Source organism: Lonchura striata, chromosome 1 (genome assembly GCF_050655825.1).
Source record: "Lonchura striata isolate lonStrDom1 chromosome 1, ASM5065582v1, whole genome shotgun sequence".
In the NCBI taxonomy this organism is placed as follows: domain Eukaryota; kingdom Metazoa; phylum Chordata; class Aves; order Passeriformes; family Estrildidae; genus Lonchura; species Lonchura striata.
The window spans coordinates 78,312,500-78,340,336 of record NC_140703.1 but is presented as its reverse complement, the minus strand read 5'-3'; positions in this window follow the sequence as shown (position 1 = coordinate 78,340,336).

Here is a 27,837-nt window from a genome sequence, read left to right as displayed (position 1 = left end):
CCATGTCTGGTAGATGGACGCTTCCAGTGGCTGATCCAGTTCATTGACCTCAGATACATTTCTCTGGGGATCCCTGTCTCTTTTTCACTTATTGCAGAAGAGCTTTGAGATGATTACCTTAGACACCCTCTTTAGACTGCTAAAATTAGTGATGTGAGCCCCACCTTCTAAACATTGCTCAATGCAAGAGGCAGTGCCATTGAAATGAGTGACTGGCTGTGCACCTCTGAAAAAGCAACTTTCTAGACCAGTGATGAACTGCACATAGCACCCACAATTTGGCAACTGTCTGAGTCGTCTCCCATCTGGGAACAGCCCCAGTGGTCACACTTGAGAAGGATTTCTCTCTTCCTGGATAATGCCTGTTTTATCCATGGATGGTTGAACCTGATTGTTGACAAATAAGGTATAGACACACAAAAAAATTCTGCTTTCATCATACCGAGTGGGTTGGCTTTCATGCCTGTGGTAGGATATGGCCTCAAATTGTGGTGAAATCGAGTTATTGTACTGTGGACAGCTAGAACACAGTGAAAAGGTCACACCAGGAAAGAGGAAGGCATATGACTTTGTTCATTGTCTTCCCAGGTATTTATGTACTATGTGTGCCCTGACAGCCAGAGTGGAAGGTCTTTGAAGCATCCTTCTTTACCCCAGAGGCAGCAGGTGGAATGAGTGAATAACGTTGTCATCCTTGCTGCAGGAATCCATCTGATCTGCCTTTCAGGGCTAAGGAGCAGCAGTGATATGTGTCCTCCATGTCTGCTCTTTAGGGAAAAGGTTCTGTCTTACCAGTACCTTGGGAAATGCAACATTCACATTTACTGTGTTATTTATGATAGGGTGAAATTTCACACGGTGTTGCAAGTCACCTGGAATGTGTTTGCCTTAGCATGCCCTCTTACTGCCCTCAACTGAATTACAGGCATCTCTTTAGGTATCTACTCAGACAGATCTTGTTGGCTGACTTATTTACTACCCCTGGGAGGATGAGCTGTTGGGATGCTGCTGCTCTGGTCTGTGGTACTGGTCTGTTCTGATACTCAGTAGGTGGTGGGGAAGGTGAGTGAGTGAGAATTTTACTGCTCTGCACTTGCAGAACTGGCAGCTAATTAACATGTCCTTCTACGGTGCCCACTGGGACTAACACTGGATCTGTTATTACAATACTACAGCATTTTTGAATGTGAAATAGGAGGAGTTGGTGGGAAATTTTTGAGGCAAATGTATTCTGTCTAAAGTGATCTGTATGGAAATGTCTTTTCTCTTCTGTTCTTTGGCATTTGCAGGGGTAGTATGGAAGTTTCAGTGTGAATGGTTTTGTCCTAAAAATAATGCTTTTCCTAGGCAAGGTCTACTGCAAATTGGTCATGTGAGTAGACCTCAGCATATGTTGGTCAAACCATGATGATAGTCATCAGCTGAGTTTTCTGATGGGCTTTTACATGTATTCCTTTGTACTTCATGGCATCTCTATGGTGGAGGGAGAGATTTTTCACCTGCTTAACTGCCTACACGAAATCCTTTGCCACACTTTAATCTTCTGCCATTGCTTTGGTTTTCTTGCATTATATTTTTTTTTTCCTTTTCATAGGCTGAAGTAAAAAATGGATCACTTCTTCCCCCTTTACTGACTCATTCAACTTTACCCCACCTACTTACTCATTATTTTTTTCTCTTTTAGATGCTTCAGCTACCTCTGTGTTCTGTTGAAGAGTTTCAGATGTAATGGGGCAAATTAAATGGTCCCTCTTATAGTGCACCTTATATTTAATGGAACAGCGTTTTCTTCTTTGAGGATTCACATATCTCAACTGCCCCACAATTGTAAAGTACTGCAGGAGATTTTTGGATGTGGAGATCCATTCCTGCTTTGATGAGAGGGAGGGAGACAGGAGCAAATGTGCTAGCAGCAGCATAAAATGGCCATCTGCTTCCCTGTCACAGTGTCCCATAAAGCTGTCCTTCCTAAGGCAAATTCCATTCTCAGTGACAATCAGTAGTGCATTTTTTCCTGGACAGGAGCTACATCTTCACTCTTGCAGGTTAGAGACCTGTGTATGTGGGAGATGTCCTGCTACTTTCCCCCTGCCTTTCTAAAAAAAAAATGAACCAACATGGTATTGATTTGTTACACAAGCTCATTTTTCCATGTAGATTTGCCCAATCCCTCTGCAGTGCACTGCAAACTCCTCTGGTACTATTTGGAATTGCAGAATGAGTCTACTTGACTTTCCAAGCATCAGTTCTCCAGATAATATTAATTTTTCAGCCTTTCAGGAGAATTAAATGTCAGTCACAGTAAGTGACCCGGTTGGTGGTGCTGTTGAGTACATGAAAGCATTTGTTTTCCTCATATGATTTCATTTCATTTTTCACATCTGAGCCTTGCAATGGCAACTCTACAAGCTTGATAGTTTGGGACTGACCTTGGAAAGAGCGAGGTGTGTGGCAGTACTCTTGTTTACAGCAGGCATTGAGCAGAATATTGCAGGACAGGCTGCATGGTTACAGAATGGAGAGGTGAGCGGTGTTATGAAACACTAAAACTGTAATTAGGATCAGCCTGAAGATAAAAAAATAGGTTCTCTCTATTGGCAAAGCTGCTCTTTGGAGCCTGCTGTCCTCAGAAACACATTCCAATTTATGTTTTGGTCAAATTAATTAATTGCCACCAAAATAGATACTGTAAGTGAAATAAATTGCAGAGTGGACAATGATGATGGGGATGATGAAGAGCCTGGTGAATACCCAGTCAATGTAGGCAAATGCATCTGGAGACTTCAGTCTCTAAAAACTGACCCCAGATAGCTGGGAGGCATCTGGATTCATGTTTTACCTAGAAGGGTCTAAAACATTAAAGGAACCCTACTGCTTCTTCTTTGTATCTTTGTATCAGGGCAGGATGATAAAGATACATCTTTATATCAGGTCAGGATGCAGCTTAGCCAGTTTTAGCTAAAGGATTTGCCTCAAATTTGTTGTGCAGATGCTTATAGTTTGGAGAGAGAGAAGAGGCAGTCCCAAAGGACAATTCCTTCTCTTCTTAGGGCAATTAAAGTAGATTGAAAAAAAAGCTAAGGAGCAACTCAAGTGCATAAGTATATAAGGCTAATTTTAATTGTCCTAAAGCACCTTCCAGTGCCCTGAGTGGAGAATGTGTTTCTTCTCTACCATATTTTCCAGGCCTGCAGAAAGTTTCAGGTATTTAAGGACTTTTAAGATGTCCTGTGTTTAACTACCTCAATTCTTCCCTTCTGTCTAAGTTGTATGAACCTTTCTTTCAGGCCCTCATTTATTCAGTTTAATTCAGGAGTGTAACTTGCTGTGCACCTTCTGCAGAGAGGTCTGGAGAGATGTACTCCATTTACCTAAAATTTGATCCCCTCCCATCCAGAGATGCCTATACAGTGCCGAGGCTGTGCAAAAATACTGGTTGGCAATGATTATTACTCAGATTACTAGTATATTTAGGGATTATCCTATTTCCCATGGCCTGCCCAAACAACAAACAGATATCCTTTAAATGTCTCTTTTTTTTTTTTTCTTAACCAAGCAGCAAAATGACCAATTTCTTAGCACGCCACTCCAGCTTGTGATTCTCTTTGCCCATTGAGTTCAATGGAAGTCCAACACCTCAATTAAAGGTCTCAGTTTCATGGCACAACTGAGCATCTCAGCTGAAGGAGCAATTCACCTTTTGCTACAAGACACAGTCTGCCCAAGCTCTACTGCACCACAGAATTCCTTACCTGGGATCACATGAAACTGCAGCAATACTGCAGCTATTCCTGAGAAGTCAAATGCCTCTGCCCATCAGGAAAGAACCATTTGCCCCTCTGCACATGGGATTGGGAGCAAGGATGGCCAGATCCCAATTTCTGCTTAGGACAAACCAGCTCACTTTTGTGGCTCACTTTTCTGTGCAATAAGGAACTATAAAAGAATGCATATGTGACGCTCATTTTTAGATAGAATTTTATAATGAAAACCTCTGCTTGCTGATAAAAATCTCTGCCTTTACTGATATATTATTTCATTTAAGATGTCTTACAACAAGAAATAACCCTGGAAGTATTTATTTCTCTCCTTCATTGAGCTCTCCAGATAAGGAATACATCTGAGAATTGATTTCACGTTAAGACTTGATTGACATTCAGGACAATACAATAATTCACTGAATGGCCTTTAGAGGGAAGCAGATCCAAAGAATCTATGGAGTGATCAAGAGCAAACTTTTTACAAAAACAGGCTGCTACATCTTGTTAAGCAAAACCTGAAGCTGAGACAATTTGCCCATAATCTATTTCTCTGTGTAGTTCTAGCTGAGATTTGAAAACCCCTCACATTATTCCAGTCTCAAAACTCCCATACAGTGAAGGACACCAGGGCTATTTTGTCTTAATTTGCTCATGTCAGGAGACGTTGCTGCTTTATTTCCTGGGGAGTCTCCCTTTAGCCTTCAAAAGCTACCTTGAAAGTAGGAGTTGGGCATGAAAGAGAACCATGGGAGCATCTGGGACACTATGAAGTGGTAGTCAGCAAGTCTGGAAAGACATACCTTCCTGTCTGATCTTACAAGCTATGAGTTGAAGTAAATATGTGGCCTGGTGCTTCCTGACTTCTGTCTGCTCTCTTGTGAGGGATCGGGCAAAAATGTCTGAGAAATACCTACATATGGGCACAGAGCCAAAATCTCAGAGGGTGATTTCTAAATACTACATATTTAAAGAGCTGTGGTATGTGTGACCTTGTAATTCCATCTGTTTGAAGCATTTTTTTATGCTAAGAAGTGTTTTAAAGGCTGAAAATTATTTTAAAGACAACAAATTCTCTATGAGTAAAGTTCTCTGCCCTTGCCGTGTTCTCTTTATATCTTGGGGGCTGATGGGGCAGGAATTACTCAGTGGGCAACTTGCCAAGGAAGCTTGCCTGTGTGCTGCACTTCTGGCTGTTATTTTATGAGGACAAGGCAGATGTGCTATATATAACCTGGAATGAGATAATGAGTCTGAAGCAGCCTGAAAGAAGTTAATGCAATTTTCAGTACATGCATACTTCTCTATACAGAAGGCCCAAGCAACGAGCTCAGGCACTGGACCTTGGGTGCCAGCTGTAAAACTTCATGGCTCATTTTGAGACCTCAGTTTTCTCTCCCCAGCACATATCTGCTCTGGAGTGTGGCCTGAGCAATCCCAATCACCAGCCTGTCCTGCTCTGTTTTGTGCCACATATGGAGCCTTCATAGATGCGTGGAGAACTTTTAAATGGTAGAAGCCTAGAGAAAGACGAACAGGGCCAAACTTTTAAAAATACCCCCAAAAGAGTAAGCATCAATAATTGGACTTCCTTTTAACAGGTAGGGAAATTGTTTTAAGTACCATTAAAACAATGAAGATACATGTAACAGTAGAGATTAGCTGTATCAAATCAATCTAATTTATTTCCTAAAAGGTTAGAAGGACAGTTAGATAGAAAAGTGTACTTTAGTGCAGTATGACTTGAATTTTCACACTCAGTACAAGCAATATGAGGTTTGCTGAAAACATCCTAAGGCAAGATGCCAAATACTGAATCATCAGTACCTTCCTGGCCATGATGCCCTCAGAGGGGTCTGCAGGGATCTCTGCTGAACCTGCTGCTTTTCATCCTTCGTTAGCACAGCAAGCAAATAGGAACCCTGTAATTGCTGGCAGAGCTACAATGTGCATTGAATGAAACAATGTGCATGTAAATTAAACTATTCCCAATTCTATCACATTATTTTCAAGATGATTTTTTAGACTTGCACTTAGCTGGCAGCCTCTGCATGCCCCTTCTGAGAGCAGGTGCTGCCTCAGACATGACAGGTCACAGTGCTCCAAGGAAAGCTCCTCTGGAGTTCCCAGGCATATAAAAGGAGGTGCATCCCCCTTTTAAATGAGCTATTATACTCCAAACTTACATAAACAGGTTAATTGTATTAGGTTTGGTGCATGCCTTTTCACTGATTTTGCTGAGGGAAGCTCTAAGCAGATTAATGAGTCCTGGGTGTAAGTTTAAACTTTAATCACATACATTATTAGCATCCAAGGTTTGTGCAAGACAGCATTTAAAATGAAACACAGAAAGAAACTTTCATAATGCTTTACATGTTGTGGAAACCTTACCAGGTCGGCATACTCTCACATGTCTTAGTCATAATTGGACAGAATATCCTAATAATATGATTTTAGGCTTTTACCAGTGAAATTTTGAATCTCTAGAAGTAGGAATAAATCCATAGGAAAAAAACCCACAGATAAACAACAGGGTCCTTAGGCATTTCAAGAACAAAAAGAATTATCCACTGTAAAACCTCTCCTCTTTCCAAATAAAGTCCAGTTGATCATGCCAGCATAAACAGCAAGGAGAACAGGAGAAAGAAGATACACCTATACCTGAGTAAAGTGACACTTCATCTCCTTTTTTTCTCTAGGTGAGAAAAGTTTTGTTTTCTATGTGGACAGTAATTTGTGTATCTCCAAATCAAATTTGCAGGAATGTTTACCCTGGAGGACCACATCAAACTTATTAATCCTAGCAGCAGGCCAATTCTTGATGTATTTACATAAAGTTCTTCCCCTAAGAGTTGTTTCTTGGACCCTAGTTTCTGCTGTAACTGGCTATATAAGAGCTTCTGCCATATACATGTAATGGATGATGATAAAAGTTGAAGATTGGACTTGATGATTGTGGACTACTTTTCCAACCCAGATAATTCTATGTTTCTATAATTATTAATAGAAAGGCAACATACAAACTCAAAGAAGTAACCTGTTCCTTCCTAGGTACAACACAGAAGTTTGTATAAGTGGCCAACTCATCTCATTTCCAGTCAGATAATTAAGACCAGACTCGTGTCTACATTGAAACATGCTTTCCAAAAGAGAAAAGAACAGTGTGAGATGCATTAATTGTACCAAAGGGGGAAATCCAAATTGGTTTATGGTATAGAGATATTGAAATATGCAATTAAGAGCACATAGGACAACTATCTTTATTACTTCTTCAGTAGAATCAACTGACAACCTCCTGAATTATTTTGGAATCAGAAGCATGAGGAATCTCTTCCACTGAGACTTTTTGCAGTTGTGATGGTTACTGAGAATCTGTATGATCAAGGCAGTTTTTATACAGTTACAAAAATGTTCGCTACACATATTCTTCTCATCCTTGGATTTGTGGTTTGAATAGAAAAAAGTGTAAAGACATCTTTCTCCTAGAAAATCTCCATTGTCTAATGTCCTGTCCTCATTATTTACTCACAGTAAATAATTTCTTCTTTAGATCTGTATAAACCTGCCCTCCATCAGCTTAAAGCCATTTCTCTTCTTACTATCATTGCATGCTCTTGTGAAAAGTACCTCTTCAGCTTTCCTGAAGGCCTCCTTTAGGTACTGGAAAACTCCTGTAAGGCCTCCCTGGACCCTCCCCTTCTCCAGGGTGAACAACCCCAAGTGTTTCATCTAGTTTTCTTTAAGAGGGGTGCTTCAGCCTTCTGATCAACTTGGTGGCCCTTCTCTGGACTCATTCCATCAGGTCCACAGGTCCCATGGGCACTGGAGAGAAGTGGGTTCACCAAGCCCCCAGCTGCCGCTGTCAGATGTGGTTTCCTATTCTGTGGTCCAGAATACCAAACCATGGGCATCAAAGAGTTCTGGCTTCTGCCTCATCTCTGAGTGCAGTCTGACTGGACATTTTCATCCTTTTTTTCAAAATGACAAAAGGCTACAAAGTATTTCAAGTAGAGAGGCAGGGTGCTGTACCTTCTTGATTTTGACAGAAATTATTCCAAGCCAAGGAATGCGGCAGTGACAGGTGGAGTAACTCCGAGTGCCCTGGAGGAACAGACTTTCCAAGAGCCTGCAAATGCCACCAATCCTAAAGATTTTTTCTTTTGTTTTTCATGAAGCAGGGTGATCAAACAAGCTTGGCTGTCTTCTTCTACCTCCTTCCTCCTCCTCCTCAATTTTGCCATAAACCTACTCACTTTTTTTGAAGTTTGCTCCCTAGATTATAAATGCTCTGGGACAGAGCTGCTCTGTGCTTTGTGTTTGCACAGTGCCAATTACAAGAACCCAATAATAGGCAATCAGCTTTTGTTCAGGTTTCAGTGGCTCCTGATAAGTGCAATTAGAGCACAATGCCTCTGGTTGGTTCCTTTGCAGACCACTGTATGAGAGATGTTTTGCCCCAAATACGTGAGCAGTGAAAATGTCTCAGGAAGCAGAATCAGATTCACAAATGTCCTAAGCACCCTACAGAGCTGTATTTTCCTTCCAGTCCCTGTTAGTTCTAAAATCTCTGTGGTTTATGGTAAAAATGAATGTGGCATAGATTTTTCAATGCAAATACAGTTTATCCTTCAAGAGAAATAATGTAACTTTATTGCTGGAATTAAAACCTAGATATGGAATTCAATAGTATATGAACTACTGCAAAAAAAAAAAGCCAAACTTAAAAACTACCATTGGTCACATTGCCAGATATCAGTGCAGACATCTGAAGCCCATGAGAATTGAATCCTCTATGCAACAAGGCCAGTTAATCTGCTTACTTATCTGACATTAAGCACCCAAAGTGTAGGATTTTAGGCTGAAATAGCAGCTATTGGGAAACAAACACTAGGTAGATAAGAAAAGCTTTCTCACAACACTTTAAACTTCCTCAATCCAATTAAAAGCAGTGCTCCTTCTCTCCCACAAGCTGCTGCCCAGTTGCACTGCTTGTTTTTCACATGCCCTGTTTCTTCCCTTCCAGGACTTGAGTCCTTTGCCATACTAACAGGCATTCAAAGGAGTGGTGTAAGGACACAGGTAAAAGAAGTAGCTTTTAAAAAATATTTCATATTACAGTAATGATTAATATATGAGCTAATCACAAGGATAGGTAGACCAATAAGAACATCACAGTTATTATTTTGTCTGTATTTTAGGAAAAGAACGATTTAAAAGAGTTCAGACTGTGTATTTTAGACTATAAGGTAGATTACTTAAGGCAGCATGTTTGGGATAAAGCACTTGTGTTACCTTATTCCAACTGATGTTGCCATATGCTGCGCATCCCCCAAATTTTGTTTTTGTACCAGTAGAACATAATTTCCATACAATTTTTCTGACGTTTTCTTTTTAAAGTATTTGACAACCTGTTTCTCAAGGAGTAAGGTCTGTTGGCCTCATGAAGTCTGAGTCTGATGTAATTCCATCAAAATCTGTGGAGTTTCCCTGGCATCGAAAATACAGTAATTTAGGAATTATTCAGGCTTTGCATTTCTTGGGTTTTGCCAGTAGGAACTTGGAACTAGCGACTCAAAAATTACTTTTAATTGCATCCGGAGATCCCCATTTACTTTCAAAGATACAATCTTCATCGTCACACACTCTGGATCAGCACACTTGCATTCATGTTTAGAAGCTTAATTATGCATCAATTACATTGGGGAATTTTAAATGAGATTTGCTGTTCCTTTTGTTTTGTGGATTTAACTAAAGCATTCTGTTTATTTTGGTGTCATTTTCATAGCTGGCATGACTGATTTATCTGATGACTAATTTATTTGACTCCAGTCAGACATATACTGCCAACATCTCAACAAAGCACTCCTTTGGAAAGGGTTTATAGAGTTTCAGTTCACTCTAACTATTAAGCACTTTATGAAAATGTCCATTGATTCCTAAGAGCTGTCTGGTAATGATATAGCCTTCAAAACTGAGCTTAATCAGCCCTTCCTCTTGATTAGCCTTTTTGCCCACTGTAATTACTTTTCCACCAGTCTGGGATTTGTAGAGGACCTTTCAAGAAGTGAAGTATCTTTAACAAGGGAAACAAGGGACAACTTCAATTTGTGTGCACACATGAGCACATAGAGTATGTTTTATGTAAAGGCTTGCTCAAATGAATACATGGCAGGCTGTTTTTGAAATAGCTGGCACTACCTCTTGCATGAGTGAGATGCCAGCTCTCAGCAAGTGCCTATCAGATTCTCGTTTTCCATACTCACACTCATCACCACATGATAGCTAAAAGAAGAGCATGGATTTCAGGGGGGCACCTGGGCTGTGTGGAAAGAGGGGGTGACAAGACTTTTCACATCAGGGACAGCCTGAGTCCTGCTGACAAAGGTCTATTCAGTGAAGACTGAATGATGTAAAGAGGGACTTCTTGATCTTAAGGTGACAATTTAAAGGCTGCAGTCCTTTGCCCCTGCAGCAGCTTTTGATCGAAGTATTGCTCCCTTCAGGCAAAGACTGGGAGAGAGGATAGATGTGAAATATGGGAAAATTAGTTGCAGAAAGACAGAAGGAAATTGCTTTCCATGTGCTCTCATGTTTGGATTGGAAGTTCTAGGAATGAATTACATCCAACTGATCTGAGGTATGGGGATCGACCTGTAAGTGTCATCTGAGTCAAGACAGAATTCATTTGAATCCTGCCTAGTATGCCCATACCTTCACTAATCATCCATCTGCTTTACTGTCAACTGGCATGTCTAGACTGTTCCTCTGACCTGCTGTAGGCATGTCCCAGGGATAAGACAGAACCTGTCCCTTCCCTGTTCCTGTTGCCTATAAAGTGATCACAGGGTGGCTGGCTAACTCACAATGTTTTACAGCACTGATGTCTAAAGTGGTCTGGGATAAATCCTAAACCTCTGCTTAAGACCCAGTGCTGCAATTTTAGCACCTCATCTATATCCAGCTTCAGATGCCTGATGAACCAGGATAACATCTCCCAGGCAGGGAGAAAGGAGAACTGTAGGACTCACACCATCCAAGATTCTTATATGTGATAGAAGAAGGATAATATATAGCTCGAATACTTCAAGGAGTTTGGCCTATATTGTCTTTCCCTGCCCTCTGGGCCCCCTTCTGTTTTGGACTCTTTCAGATATGCCAGCAGAATAATGTTTGGCAGTAAAAATAGCATGGAGAAGGGAAAGTGGATGAATGTGAGTTTGCTGCCTTTGTTTAGGGCTGTCAGTCTCTCAGTAATATCTAGCCCAAACCATGGACATCAAATGTGTTGCGCACAGCTCAGTGCTCTGAAATCACAGAGCAAAACATCCACTCCAAATTCAGGAAAATAATTAGGAAATACTTAAAAAAAAAAAAGTGCAAGAAGATTTAATACCAACTGTCCTTTGCAGATCAAAAGTAAAGATCTTTGTAGGCCAAAGGCTACAGGCAAATAGATGGTGGCTGCTGTATAAATTGCATTTTTTGAATTATGGATAGAAGAAGTGAGGACATCAAGAGGCACATTTCACTTCTGGCAGCTGGAACTGAACATGGGGTATAAGGATGAGCTGATTCAGGCATCTTAGTTATCATAGATATTGGAGGTAATCACAGATTGAAACAACTGCAGAGTAACAAAAGTAAGCTAAGGGCTAGAGGCAGTTTGTTTATAAAAAAGGTCAGTTGCTTTTAGGATGGAATGATAAAACTGCTAATTTTTAATTCTTTGTAGTAATCCAGTCTTACCATTTCCTGTGGTATTGCCACTGGACATGGGGAACTGATTATACTCTTCCTGTTTTCAGCCACTAATTATGTACTTGAAGACTAACTCTGTGCCTACAGCTAGTCTACTCTTTTTTAGACTAAACAGTCTCAACTCTCTCAGTCTTTCCTCATGGAGCATATTTCATAAATTTGAGGGATTCTAGTTGCTTTTATCTGTGTGCCCTTTCCAAGCCTTCTGCATCCTGCTTCAAGTGTAGTACCCAAAGTGGACACACAACAGCAGCAGAGGCTTTGTTTGGGCCAAACAGAAGCCATCTCACATCCTACAAACAAACGAACTTTAAAAAGGCTTGTAGTTTGTTTTTTCTTTTGCAAAACAGTACAATCTATGTGCATTAACTGATTTCAGCTGAGAGCATGCTGGATATTGGATTGATCCCTGCTAGTCCATCTACACAGCTCCCACAGCTGACCAGAAGCTTGAGGGAATTCTGGTTCTGCTGAGTTTCCAGTAAGTTATTTAGAAAGAAGAAGATAGATGTTTTGAGGCAAAGGAGAGGGTAGATTATAAAAATTTAAGATTACCTAAGAAACTACCAGGTCAGACATAGCACTGACCTAATTTATGATCCTGTCTCTGTTAGCAGCATGAAGGAGACAGTAAGGCTGCAGGGATATTGACAGAAAAGGAGAACAAAAAGGAATAAATCCATTCCAAAAATATTGCTGTTGGTAGAATTGAGTGAAAGAGATGTAACCCAGTGAACTTCAGACCCTGAAGTAATGTTATTTCTTTCACTTAGTGAGAAAAGTGAGCAAGCCAGTGAAAAAAAATCTCTGGCTTTAAATCAACTTTGAATGACTCACGCATAATAGAAATAATTCTTGGTTGGGAGAAGACTTCCCTCATAATTTCTTTTTCTTTTAAAGATCTTCTCAGGAGTCTTGTAGCTCTCAAATACATTTCTTTGCTTCCTAGTTCCTGTCCCTTGTTCAGCAGTGCTTTCCCTTCAGTATTAAGGCTATAACCATGTGCTCTGTGTGTGTATGAGCAAGGGGATATAACATGGATTTCTCTTGTAAGATACAGATTTTTGATATTATACAAGGTTATCTGTGAAGAAGAAGTGGTTGAAAGCACTCAGAGTCCTTAGATGAGAGCTCTCACTCACTCTGTTGCTTAAAATGCTAGAAATTTTTGGAAATCATATAATTTCTCCCAGCTGAGTGGGCAGATTTTGCTGAAATTGAGAATTTGGGTCCAGTCCCCCTTGTACTAAACGTGGTGGCCAAATTGTCACCATTAGGTCAAGGCAGAGCCTGGCAGCTTGCAAGCTCAGTTTCTGCTTTCCTAATGATTGATTTATTTTGGATGGCTGCTGCCCCTGTATTTTTTCAGGAATTCTCTTCCTGCCCCATGAGCCAGCTGTTGTACACCAGACTCACTTTCCTTGTCTGCAGGTGTTTCATCTCCTTGCAAACAGTTCCCAGGAGAAAGCCATTCCTGTTTCCCAGACTCTCCTTTCACCGGGTTGTATTTGAGTCTTGCACACACAGACCTTGCTGATAGGTGAAAACCTTATCAGTTTGCCCTGACATCCTGTGGTATCCTAGGCTGCCTTGGGCTTGCCCTTGGGCCTCTGCAGTAACCAGAGCAGTCAGCACAAGTAGTGAGTGACCTTAGGAAGCATTTGCATATTATTGCATACATAAAAATAATAATAAATGTTGGTGGGATGTGGAGTGGTGTGGAGTACCTCTTATCAACAGGCTCCACAAAAGCTCCTTCATTTGTTTATAAGGAACTGCAGACCAGAGATGCCTGAATTTGTAGACAGGAAGGGTGAGGGGGGAAAACATCTCCACTTGTTTTCTCCTTTGAACAACATTTTTTTAACCTTAACCATTGAAGGCAGTTAAGCCACTTGGCACACAGACTTGAGTGAAGTACCTTGCCTGGAAATGTTGGCTTGTTTCTGTTAACACCCAGAGTGCCCAAGAGGGGCCACCACCAGCAGCCAGGCAGGGGAGCTTTACTGCTCTGAAGGATTAGCTGAGCCATGGACTGGGGGTGCTGCACCCTCAGTGACACCCAGGCCAAAGCATGGCTATGGCAGTGCAGGATGTCCTGGCCGTGGAGGGAATTGGAGCCTTGAAGCACAAGAGGCATTGACATTTGAAAATGCTGCATTTCTGTGAAGAACTGAGTTTCTAGGAACAATATTAAGTAAGCACAATATTGGAGGTTTTGTAATAGTCACTGAGTAAAACAAAATTATGCGTAGTGTGAGGATGTTGAAAGGTGGTGTAAATTAAAGTTGTCCATTGCATTAATTTTTCTGGAATATCGTTTATCATCTGCTTTGTTTGGTGGAACATTTCCATTAAAAATACAATATGGAAAAGCCAGATGCCATTGATGATTAGTTAGTTAGTTAGTTAATTAAATTACCTCTCATCCCCACTTTGTGAGATAACTATTTCTGCTGTGACCAAAAGGTGGCTGACTCAGGGTCCAGTATGTGGTCTGATGTTTGATGGGATGAGATGCTAGCCTGGGGCAGAAGCTTGGGCACTTGGTGAGCTTGCAGTGGAGAAGTTGTTTATATATCCCAAGAATCTTGTTCTCCTGGTGGCCCAACAAATGCCACACAGCAATCTGGACAGGGAGTAACTTTCACTGTTTCTTATTGGCTGGGGTTTGGTTTCTGCTTTTGCTGCATACAGGATGAAATATCAATAGAAAGGCTGTTATGTGACATTCTGTGTTATTGTTTAGAAATTCATTTATGAAGAAGGAAAAGGCAGTCTCCAAAAAACATAAGATTTTGGCGGATTTCCATCTACACAGGAAATTTAGAACTTCAGAGCTCTGGTTTCCTTTGGAAATACGATTCAGTGAGCGTTGCCCTGAATATGAGCCTAGACACGTCACTGTTTCTGACTGGTATCTGCAGAAGAGTAGCCTCACATCTTAGCTGGATAAAAAAGTGATAGCAACTATAAAAACTGTTAGAGCAGATCTGGTAGAAAACCAGCATATATAATTCTGAAAGCACAGGAATGAGAACTTCAAGTATTTAGTTTTGCTTCTAATTTTGACTGTCACTTTATGCAATTGTACCCTTTCAAACACCAGTAGAGTCAGTATGATTAACTTCTGGCCAGGGCTAGAAGTAAAAATTTGGAGTCTAACTTAAAATTATCTTATAAAATAATATTAATGACAGATCCAGTTGGTGGTGTACAGTTTTAAAATCTACCACATGGAAGCCTTGGTTACAAAAAGCTGTTCAATAGTACAAAATAGCTTAGGATGTGCAGTTTAAAAATTCTTCCTTTATGCAGGTTAATCCTCAGGAGGTGTTTTACTAGAGCTTGGTTAATTACCTCCAGATTAACACACATTTTCTTTAGAAAAGTTGACAGTCAAAAAGAAACATAACTTGACTGTTCAAATGAATGTGTCAGTAGACTTGGGCATGGTCCTCAGAAGGGTTTGGGTACCTCTGCTTTTTTAGCTGTTTCAGGTAATTTTTTAGAAAAGTAAGTGGCAAATTTCTGGGTGACAAGAGCAAGCTATTTAAGGGGAGATATGAATGAAATGTTCTCAGGGGACTTTGCATGTACCTGAATTTCAGCATGTGCTTTGCTGAATTCAAAATTAAATGTTTTAATTCAGCAACTTAAGCATGTCCTACATTAAGGCACAGAAATCTGAGGGGATGTGCTCTGTCCCATTTTAGGAAATGCATCCCTGAAGAGGAAAATCACAGAGGAGACCCAGGCTTCAAGGTCATCTGTGGAGAGAAGATTGGGTGGATTATGGGAATCCACTGGGCACAGCCAGAGGTCCCTCACAGTACTGGCACCAGGACTGAGTCAAGTACTCTGAAAAAGGGGGGTTCTGAAGCCCAGGGTTGCCCCTGGCAACACCTCAGCTCCAAGCATTTGATTTAATTTGAGTCAATGAAAAACTGAAGGGAATACATTGACCAGCCTCTAAACCAGCTGAGTGTCCCATGGCATCCCCTCCAGGGAAGGCTTATAAGGATAACTGGATACTGTAGGACTTGGTGCATGTGGGATATGGGGAGGAATCCCATGTGCATATCTCTAATAAAACGACTGTGCTCATCTGGCATTTTTCTTTACCTTGCAAAACTCTGTGTAAGTACTATGAGAGATAGGGTAACATGTTAGGGAATTATATATCCCTACTGACTGTGGAGTGATTTATTTTCTCTACCAATGTGAATACAACTCTTACTTGCCTAGCCAACTCCATGTAATAGCTGTAGGAGAGATTTTATGTACATATATTTTCCCCCTACATTTCCCCATACTCATTTTTAAGGTATTTGTTTGGCTTCTCTCCTCCGCCTTGCACTACTCCATGATGGAAAACTAAATATTCAAGATTCAGCAGTGTGAATTTCAAAATCATCAGCTTTAATTATTTACAAATGCAGCACTTCAGTCTCTTTCTCGTACCCTCTGCCTATCACAGCTGGTTGTGCCAGGCCTCCTTTCTCCACCTGCTGCAGGTACTTGTGAAAATGAAATGGATTCTATCTCTGAACTTTGAATGAAGCTATGGTTGTAGCATGACTTCTAAAAAGATAACAAGAGGTACACTGGCCTTCGGCTCCTCAGCATATGCCAGAGGGAACCTCCCCTCACCCACCTCAGTGCTCACAAGGCAGACCAAGGTACAAAACCTGTTTGAACAGAGATATTTTAAGACATTGGCTGCATACCAATTACTGCTGATTCCTATTCATTTTGCTGTACACTCTCTGCTGCTATGTAGCAGTAATCAAAGAAAGCTAAAAGCAAAGTGGAGATAGCAATCTTTCCTGATATGACTATTAGAAGATGAAAGAGCTTTGTTATTAATGCCCCAATAACAAGCTTTGCATTCCTGTCCTTGCACCAGCTGCACCACACTAACAAATAGGAGCACTTTCTACTTTTCATGTTTCCTCAGTGATTTTCTTCAAATGAAGACCACTCCGAGTGGCAAAAATCTATAAAATTGAGTGAAGAGAAGCAAAAGCAACATTACTCTTGTCTAGATACCAGATTTAGACAAAAGTGAAAAAATCTCAGCACTGCAACCTCTGTCCTTGTCCTTGTCCAGTGAGAAGGCTCAGAGCACAAAAAGAGGATTGCAGAGATGCTAAGAAATTGCCAGGTGTAAATGAGCTAAAAAGGAAGACTGATCTGCAAGGCCTTATGTTTTCTTGTAACTGAAGATTTTAAAGCAGTGTCAGAATTTGTCTTTTGTAACTGGCTGCCACCTTCTCCAAAACTGGCAGCAGTCTCTGAAGGCTCCATCCTCAGTGTTTTCCATCTGGCCCCATGCAGTCTAGTCCTGTACTTCTTGGACTCCCTTTCTATACTTCTGGCTGCAGATTCACCACTAGGAACATCTCTTTCCAGTCTGCCTACAGCTCTGGACTACTCTGGTTCAAGTAATTGGCCAGAGCCAGACAGCCTGCATAGCAAACAGCAGTAAATAGTGATTCATTGTGGTTTAGATTCATGGATTTTCAGAGCATGTAGATTAAAATCATGGAATCAAAGAGCTCAAACATAAGACAATATTTGGCAGAAGGAATTCTTGAAAACCACTTCAAAATCTTTAACCTATATGTCATCTCTGAGATCCACAAATCCATGTATCACAGGGTTGTTCTGCCTCTGGGGGGTTTCTTCTGGGACTTGCCATTCCATTGAAAACCCTGGATTTTGCCCTGTATCTACTGCAAAGCTGCTGCTGGAGCTTCCCGTGGGAAAAATGTCTTGGATACATGGGAGTTAGCCATCTCCTTCAGTTCATATCTGTTCTGCCAAAGGCTACTTTGTGGATGGCTCTGCTGTGTATGAATCCACTTCTTTTCTAACTTGAAATCAGCCTAATAATAAGGCATGACATGACTCTGACTAACTGCTACCTAGGCTGAACTCATTAATTTACTTCATTCATTAATTTTTGGCATGGGGTCAATGATATGCAATATAAGAGATTCCAAAACTATTTGCTGCATAGAGTCATGATGTTTCATGACCTCTAGTGCATTACCAGACTTCTCTAGGAACCAAATGTGTTTCAGGCTATATTGTTTGAATGGAAAGCAGACTCAGTCATCTAATGTCAGAAGAGAGGCCATGAGCTTGGAAATAACCTTGCTACAATGGAGATGCAAACTGTGAGAGTGGAGAACCTTTTATTACCAAGATTTGACATCCTATTCCTATGCATATACAAAAGATCACACGCTGAAATCAGCATTCAGTCAGTCCAAATGGTGATCCCTCTGCCTGCAGAAAAATGGACAGTACTTTAAGAAATAAAGCCATGGGAATGAAGCCATTAATAAAAGTCTGAGAGGAATTCTGTCTGTGTCTCATGGTCACCTTTCCCAAATTTGAACTATTGATCCTAGTGTATATTTCCTTTCATATTGACACAACTTTGCCAATACTGTTTTGACTTGGGTTTTCTAAGTCACCAAATGGACACTGTACTCATTGAACAGAAAAGCCCAACAGAGGGGTGGCTCAGCCTAACAAATATGGATCAATCATACTTCACTTCAGTTTACACTTTTCCTAGGAGGATTTGCTTGCTACAGGAAAGTTCCTTGGCACAGTTATCCTCTAATCTTAATATTGGATCCTGTGTTCTGTTTTTAGCTGTGTTAGAGTTACTTTTTTCCCTAGTAGCTGGTACTGTGCTGTGTTCTGTATTCAGAATGAAAATAATGTTGATAACCCCCTGATGTTTTAGTTGTGACTAAGTAGCATTTATCCTAAGTCAAGGACTTTTCTCTTTCCCATATTTTGCCAGCAAGGGAGTGCACAAGAAGCTGGGAGAAAAGAGACTTGATCCAAAATAGCCAAAGAGATATTCCATACCACAGATATGTTTGGCATATAAACTGGGAGAGGGAGGCATTGTCTGATTGCTGCTCAGAGACGAGCTGGGCATTGGTCAGTGGGTGGTGAGCATTTATACTGTCCATCACCTCTTTGTCTTGGGTTTTATTCTTCTCCCTCTTTTTCCTATTATAATTATTGTTACTGGTATTTTTATTGTTATTTTTTTTTTCCGTTTCAATTACTAAATTGTTCCTACCTCAGCCTGTGAGTGTTGCCTTTTCCTGATTCTCCTCCCCACCCCACCGAGGGTGTTCGGAGAGTGAGTGAGCAGCTGCGTGCTAACCAGCTGGGGTTAATCACGACCCCCGTGACTCTGTCCCTTTGACTGCCCGGAGGATGCTCCGGCAGAGTCCCCTGTGGCTGACATCAGCCAGAGGAAAGCCGTCCCGGTGGATTTCTCCCTTCCTGATGATGGCTGAAGCCAATCACCCCGGGCAGACGGCCCGGCCCCTTCCCTTGCGATCCCCCAAAAGCGCACACAGCTGCTGCTTGCCCGGGCTCTGGGCACAGTTAAACCTCTCCTCTCCTGTGGCTACTCCCCCGGGGGAAGCCGGGCCGAGGCACGCCGCCTTTCCAGGGAGCTGGGCTGTCCCCAGCCGGGCGGCGGCACCACCGCCGGGCACGGCCGGGGCCGCTCCTGCAGCACCATGGAGAGAGGAGCGCGCCCGCCTCCCCCGGCCCGGCGGCGCGGCAGCGGCAAGGGCTGGCAGGGCAGGGCACGGCTGGCAGGGCAGGGCAGGGAAGGGCTGGCAGGACAGGGCACGGCTGGAAGGGCAGGGCAGGGAAGGGCTGGCAGGACAGGGCAGGGCTGGAAGGGCAGGGCAGGGAAGGGCTGGCAGGGCAGGGCAGGGCTGGCAGGGCAGGGCACGGCTGGAAGGGCAGGGCAGGGAAGGGCTGGCAGGGCAGGGCAGGGAAGGGCTGGCAGGGCAGGGCAGGGCAGGGAAGGGCTGGCAGGGCAGGGCAGGGCTGGCAGGGCAGGGCAGGGCTGGAAGGGCAGGGCAGGGCTGGCAGGACAGGGCAGGGCAGGGCTGGCAGGGCTGGCAGGGCAGGGCAGGGCTGGGCAGGGCAGGGCTGGCAGGACAGGGAAAGGAAGGGAAGGGCATGGGGATCTGCCTAGCAGCAGGGAGCAGAAGTGCAGTGTCCATCCCCAACGCTCACGCAGCCTGACTCCCTGCAAACCCACTCAGGATGGATGTAAAGCCACGATGTTGGCTTCTGGGGGATTTAGCACTAAGTGCCCTCCTCTAAGGCTGAGGAGAAGCCTGGCCTTGGCTGCCATGTGTATATCTGGCTAGCTTGTCGACTCATACCAAACAAATGCATAGTGTGCTTTCCTGGCAGTAAGTTTCTGTCAAGTAAGGGACACTCTCATCTCAGTCCTTTCCTGCTCTAGAAGCTGAATTCTCTGGCAAAATTACTAGTGTCACCCTGACCCCAGCTAGAATTACTCTCTGCACCCTGATGAACCCAAATGTTGTTTGACTATGCAAGGCTCTTCTGAGTACAGGTGCTGCAATAGCAGTTTTCTTGTATCAACTTCCTTCTGCTGCTTATCTGCATTGCAGTGGCGGTATCATGAAAAGGCAGCCCCGAATCAGTTTGTTGATGTGACCCAGAACAGCTGGGCATTGCCTGGTCCATATTTGCTACCATCAGGATAGCACTATTTGCCCCATCAGGCTCTGCTGAAAGAGGCACTGACAAGATGCCAGCAGATCTGAGGCTCAAAAAAGCAACGGTTCCAGGAAGCAGATTTCTTCCAGTTTCTTGTACACCTCCCTGAACTTATGGTATAGAAAACCAGAACATACAGGAGTCATGAAGTGGTGCCGTAGGAAAGGCATGCAAAATGCCAAACTAATTGTTTGAAGATGCTGAGTAGCTGTCCTGACAGACTAAGGAAGTGTCATAGAAAATGGATGTAGACACAGTTCAGTTGACTAGTTACAATTCTGTACTTTATATGAATGAAACAGCTCTGTGTAACATCACCAAAGTCAAAACACCTAAATAAAGTCTCTAGCCCATGCTTGATAGCTGAAAGATGGTTCTTGTCAAATCTGAGTAAGTCTGTCATTGTAAGAATTCATGAGAAGAATGACAAAAGAGGTTAATTACTACCTGTGGATCACTGGGGAGTTAGCAGGAGGCAGGCTGGGTGCAAACTCTGCCATAAAAGTTTCTGGAGTTCACAGCTCCAGAGCTTCTGTTCTCAAGGTCATGCTTTGAAGGCCCTTTATGTATCTTTCTTGCTAATAAGGACTGAGTGGCTAATCAAAGGTTATTCTTTTTGAAAAAATGTTGTCTCACAGCTAGTTTTATTTTCTGGCATTTATTGACTGTGTGAGTTTATGCTTGTGCGTAATTGTCTCTTGGTTTCAGTCATACAATTTCCATGGGTGTATCTGATGCTCTGATAATCATAACCAAGTTAACTGAAGAGACAATATTCCCAGATAATATTTAGCTTGAAGCTTGTTGTATTTGTGTCAGATCTGATGAATGCCTTTGTTGCATACTTCTCCCAAAGCAGTTGATTTAATAAAAGATATTGCTTCTTTCCACAAACATTGCCTTAAATGACTGTAGCTACAGTGCTGTTACTATTCAGGATCTCCCTCTAAGATCTTTCATCTGAATGAAAGAGCAGAGCACACTGTGGCTGGACATGTGAATGCACATGTACATTTGGCAACAGCCCAACTAGCTTTGGATACTAGCAGCATGGCCCTGCTAACCCAGACTTCCAGAAACACAAACCCCTCAACATCTGTACCTGGGCTGGGTTGCAGAAGCTGAGCTCTCACTGCCTTACCTATGCACAACTCATCCTCAAGCTGAAAGTCAGTTCTGGCAAATATCTACATACTGCCTCTGGCTGCAGAGTAATCCTGCTCAGAGCAAGGCCTTTGGAATCTGTTGTTTTGGGTTTTTTTCTGTTGTGAAAAACAGAAAAAAACAAAACAAAACAAAACAAACCTTAAAACTTCATAGTACCCATTTAGAAAACTCCCCTGCAAAATCCTCACAAAAATTGCAATTTAACATTTAATGACCAAATAAATCTGCTCTGGCTTACTACACTAGTGTAATACTGTTGCTGCTACTGTTGCTGTTACTGCTAATACTTTCTGTAGGGTAACCTGAAAATGGAAAGATAGGAATGGAATGAGGAACTTGCGTAATTTGTCTTTGGCTATAGGAAAGAATTCCAAATAGATTCCATAAAAATATGAACATGCAGAAGAAAAGTTATATTGCCACCCTCCCTGGCTTCTGTATATAAGAGACAATGATATAGTGAAGCTGTGAGGACAGAGAGTTCATTACTTCTTTAATCTGAGCATTTTGTCATTTTACAATCCATGACAGAGTGAGAGTGCAAAACCCTTTCCCTGTTGAACTCTTGCTTTCCTTGGATTATCAGGAGTTTATGTTTAGCAGGTTTTCCAAACTGAACAGCTCACTCTTTTCCAGTAGTGCTTGTGCTACATGTAACATTATCCTTTGCTGGTGCATGCACTGGCAGGTTAAAATTAGACTTCCTAAATGTCATTACAGCAGCTTGTTACTCTCTTACTTGAACAAGAGTGTGCTAATTTAATTAATTAATTTATACTCTATATTCTTCTAAAAAACAAACAAAAATGCAAAATCTTACTCAGATGCTTAAGTATATATTAAATTATGCATGCATAGCATGCATTTTCACTTTATTCAAATTTCAGTCTGCCAGTGATGAAAATAATAGTAACAGTACAAAGTGGCAAATAGATTACATCTGATTACTCTGAAAGCAGATTTTGTGCTACTAACAATAGCAATAATGGTACTTTCTAGTTACTTTACATTACTTTAAACAATGCCTGAGAAGCAGAGCTGATTTTCTTCCTTTAAATCTTGAAATAAATAATGCATAAATGATTATTTGAAAAATGTAATAGTCACTTTTCAAAAATATGTGTGAGTTTCTGTGCCTTTTAAGTAATTTTTGATGAACAGCATTCTTTAAAATAAATAAAACCCTTCTTATCCATTCACATTTCTGATGGGTGTTGTGTGATGATTTGAAACAGGGCATAATGAAATATGTGGAGAAATGATGCTGAGTTTTATCTTAAAATCATCTGTATGTGTAAAAGTGGATCTGTATGTCACAGCACGTAGTCTGATGTGTCAGGGCATGAAAGGCAAAAAAAAGGTAAGGATCTGGAACATCCCCAGGCTTCCATGCTTCCATGTATGTGTGAGTTTACGACCCTGCCTATGTAATATCCTGTATGGCAACAACCATGCAATGTTACATTTTATATTTCATTCAGTCACTGCCTGCTAATAGCTTAAGAGAATTGTGCTTCTTTCCGGTCTCATAAAAGCTTTGGATGATTGGTTCTGTCTAAACTGGGTTTATTTCCCTAAAATACTGGAGTCTTAATACATTTTTTCTTACTCTAGTCTGACTCCATCTTGCTTGCATGCTGCCCACCCCAGGGAGAGCAGTCCTTCTGCCAAGGCTCTCGTGAGTGCTTACACACAGTTTCACTAAAAACACTATTTTGCCTACTATCACAAAGCTTAACAGCAAACAAAACCAGACCTCTTCATTTACTGCTTTGCATATAGAGAGAAACACAAAACACATTGCATGGTACACTTACAGTTAGCCCCTATCTCTGAGAAAAGCTGTAAGGCAAGAAGTCTCCATTCATTTTTATGTTCTGATAGATGGCTTACAAATCTAACACTCCCCATTAAAATGGACATTCTGAAACAGCACACCCTTTATCTTTAAAGTGAAAATATTAGCTTGTTATACAAGAAATTATATACATTAGCACTTAGTTCCCAGTATATGAGCATTTGCACAGGATGCACGTATTCATGGATGTGGTTATTTGCTCTCTGATTTTTTCAGACACTAAAAAGAGCACTGATAGCTGTCACAGACCTTGCTATCTTTCCCCCTCTCACCATCCAGCAAGCACAATGCTCTTTTTGGCATGGAAATTAGATCTGTAAGACAGTTTAGTCCATTTTCTCTGCCAGATGTGGTTTGATACCGACAGTTTATTACTGGCACTATGTCCAGTATACTTAACACATATTACCAACCACAGAGTAGAGCTTATTGTCTGTCTTGGAACACATATTATTCTTACAAAGTTGTTTGCAATATTCTGCCTACAAGATCATTTACTTATATTCATTACAATGTTTTAAACATGATCTCTTGCACAAGCCAAAATAATCTCGTATTCCTCCGGCTCACATCTTGCAATACACATGGCTTTCCATAAGTTCCAGTTAAATTATGCTTCCTTACCTTCTACTTTGAAGATAGTAAGGTGAGGTCTGCAGTGAAATGCCCCCAGTGCATTGCCAGCACAGTTCATCCAAAGACCCTGGAAGACCCAGGTTGCAGTGATAACAGATGATGCTCGACTAGTGACTTTCCACTCATTTGATGCAGTAGCAGCAATAGCAGCACCCAGCCCACAGAAACAAAATATGAAAGCTATAATCTGGATTGCCAGCATGTTTCTCTGTAAACCAGGGACTTACTAATGCCACTGTATGGAGACAAAAGCACTTCAGTCACGTGTGTAAGCAAAAAGGCATAACATAAGCAAATTATACTTGAACAAGTTCAGTACCACTTGCTACAGAAAGTTAATGTGGCTGAAAGAAATTTTCATGGTTGAGTGATTTAAGAAAGGCTGTAGGCATTACGAATGTTTAGAAAGAAAGTCAAGGTACAACTTTATAGGAACTAATTACTAGTACTTACTTACTAATTTCTGATTGTAAAAATTAATTGTTTTCAATTTTTTCCAATAAAATCTTCCAGTTAATGCTTAATTTTTAGTTAATTGGAAACTTACAACCATTCCATCTAGCAAAATAGGTTCAGAGTCCAAACTGTACAGTGCTATTTAACGGATTACCACAACATTTTAGGAGGATCACACAACACTTGAAAAATAACTCATTGAAAGGCTGTGAAGTTAATTCAGGCATAACCAGCCACCATGCAAGCAGTGCTAAAACTGGAGGAAGCAGTGTCTGTGGGTATATTTGTAGAATAGCAGATCTAGAGCAACAACAGAAACAGCAAGTGGTCCATGAGCAGTGATGCAGCTGCAGCAGTCAGCAGAATGAGCCTCATGCAGCCCCCACTGAGTCTTTTCACTTGGTCATTATAGAAAAGGTACTGTTTCTTACACTCTGCATGAAATACCTAGTGCAGAAACATCTGTCCCACCACTGACTGAGCTCCTGCAACCTCATGCCATGAAGACCTCAAAGTATGCTAGTGACTTAATAAAATGTTGTCTTTAAAGCAGCAGGCACTGAGAGCACCACACTGAAGCAACTATTCTAATTAAATTCCTGAGTATATAGTCTTTACTAACATGGGACATACACACACAATTTTACAGACATGTGAAGCCTTCACTCTTTTAAAATTCCAGCTGCCAGCTGTATTTATACCTTTCCTGGTACTTTTGACCTCCTCCTGAAAGAAGGAGCAAACTCCTTTTCTCTTTGGTGCTAGTGTATGCCATTTGGTGACATGAAATTACCCTGAATATTGAGTGTATACCTTCACTTTTAACAAGAACACTGGTCTATGTTTATTCCCTTTGGGTATTTCAACTGTTGATTCTCCCTGTTACAGCTGAAATAAAATACCACACTGAACATTGGCATTGGAAATTTTCTATAGACTTTTCACAGCTCATAGAAGGGTTAAGCAAGGGTGCTAAAACATCATTAACATTCCATGTAAAGAGCAAGAGGAGTTTCACTGGGACTGTTCTGTTGAACCATCATCTGGTACTTCAACTTTACGAGCCTTTGGCTCAGCACTGAGAAGGAGGACCGAAAAGGATTATTCTACAGACCAGAAAATTACACCACAGGAAGGAATTTCTTTTCAGATTAATTAGGAGGCTCACATCCCACACATGCAGAGTGAACAGAATTTTTTTTTAGCATAGACAACTTGAAAGACATGAAAGGTGGGTTTGCTACAAAGCATCATTATAATATGGCAGGTTGTTTTCAGGGTGAGGACAATAATTTACAGCAATTTTGCATTGCTGTAAAGTAATATAGTAACAGTTTTCTTATGTTAGGTGTTAAACTTCATGTAATTTTTCATATGTATTTTCACTAAGTTTGAAAGGGCAGAGAGGAAAATACAGAAATGGGTCCAGCTTTGAAGCAGATTCCTGAGAGCTGAGATTTTTTGTTCTATATCTACCATATAAAAAAGTTGAATTTGGGTTTGCTTTTTTTGTTTGTCAAAGACTATGCAAATTCACACAGAATACTGACATTTCATTGGGTATCTTTTTTTTCTTTTTTAAATCCTCTGAGTGACAGTAATGTTGGCTGAGTGCTCAGAGTAGCTCAAAAGAATGTTTTATATCTGATGCTAAATTCAGGCCTAGTTCTGGACTTTTGAGTGTTGTCACTGACAAAAAACCCTCCAAAACCAAAAAACCAAACCAACCAAACAGAATGATCAAGAAGCCCCCCAAACTCATTTGGACTGGAAAAGCAAGGATGACTGTATGCAAACACTCTTTCATCCCTCCCTACTCCTCTTTTTTGCTATTCACAGCAGTGTGCCTTATCAACATAGCCTGTGAGGAGCTACCCAGGCTCAGCAGGATAAGGCTACTTCTCTATTTCTAGGTGACCTGGATCTAAGATAGAGATACCTTCTCAGTAAGACCTTGCTCTTTTAAACCCATTATCATGCTATTATCATGGGAAGGGTTTTCACATTTCTATTTCTAGATAAACTGCAATACATACTCTTAAGTCTCTTTCCCTTTGCACTCTTAGATCATTTTCTACCAGTGCCGAATCCAGTACAAACTCATTACTGTTATGCTGATAGGACACTGAAGGCTGCTTACTTCAGTGGAAAGTGCCTGTAGACACCACTTGAACTGTAGACTACACTTTCATGGCTTAAGGACTCAGTGGTTTCTTGGCCTTTATCTATCTTCCTTGTTTTCTAGTGCATGACTGTGGAATTCATGGTCACAAGCACTTCACCCTGCATTGTTTCTAGAGAGTTAGTTCGTGAGTGATGAATAAATTAAACAGATACTTAAGTGATAAGAAAGAAGTAAGCAGTCCTGTTTACAACCCTCATTTCTTCTATAAACTGTAAGAAGTTAATCAGTCATTTAAGAAGTTCAAGGTGAAGTTGAAAGTTAACCTGTTAATGCTGTTTTCCATTATATCAAAACTTTTTTCTCTGTTACTGAACAGACAAAAAGTTGGAAAGCAGCCAGGAGTTTAAGGAGTGTTTAAATATAAAGCTGGAAAAGGGAAAACATTTTGCTACAGGCCTTTGTTGAACCATTTCCCCCAAAGTCCACAGATACAGTAACTGATTACATGACATATTGCTGTCTCTGTTAAAGTGGACACTGTGCCAGTAACGTGCAATATTTCTTTTACTACTGATATTATCTTTTTTAATGTCCAGTGCCAGTTCTTAAACACAGTTGATGCCTCTGCAGCAGAGCAGGAATGTTTACACAGGTAAGCTGTAGCTTTCAGTTTGTGAATTCTTCTTCAGCCTATGTCAATTGTTGTAAGCTTTTAATTGGATGAGTTCCCAATGCTGATACAGATCTGGCTGCTGACATATATTTCCCTCATGAAGACAAATACAGCTAGAGCAAACACTTAGCTAAACTGAATTAGTTGTGGAGAAAATTATGGTATAAAAAAAAAAAGAACTAAGTGCAAATCAGTCCCAATGTTATCTAAATAAGAGAAAAGAGAGTTCTGCAAAGAAGCTACCTAAGGTAACATGGAGACAATGATGTATGAGATAAATAATCAGTTATGCTGAGGAAATTCTATGCAGAGTGGGTGAACCATGCAAATTGACCCTCAGCACTGCCAGGAAGTTATGGGAGGCCTACACAACCAGGAGAAGTTGGACAAAGAAGTTGTCCAACTTAGAAGTTACAAAGACAGAATCAGTGACTCAAGACTTTTGGAGAACTCAAAGAAGTGAAAACAGTGTGTAAAAAAAATCAAACACCCAGAGACATCTCTGCTAAATTCAGTCAGGCAAGGCACCAGCTGTATGGTAATGTGACTGGTCCTATTACACAAACACAAAAAGAGTTCCTGAGAACCGGCAGTGAAGTACGAGATGGTGCTGAAAGAAGGAAGGGTACATTCCAGATGAGCACCAAGTTCCGATGTCTCTGCCAGATGCATGCAACCTAGAAGCCAAGCAAGCAGGGTAGCAGGCATAGGCTGAAGAGGCACCACATAGAGAGGAATTTCAAGGAGCAGTGAAATCACGGGAAGTGGGAAAGTTGAGGAAAAAGACAATTCCTAGTTTACCATAACAAAAGGA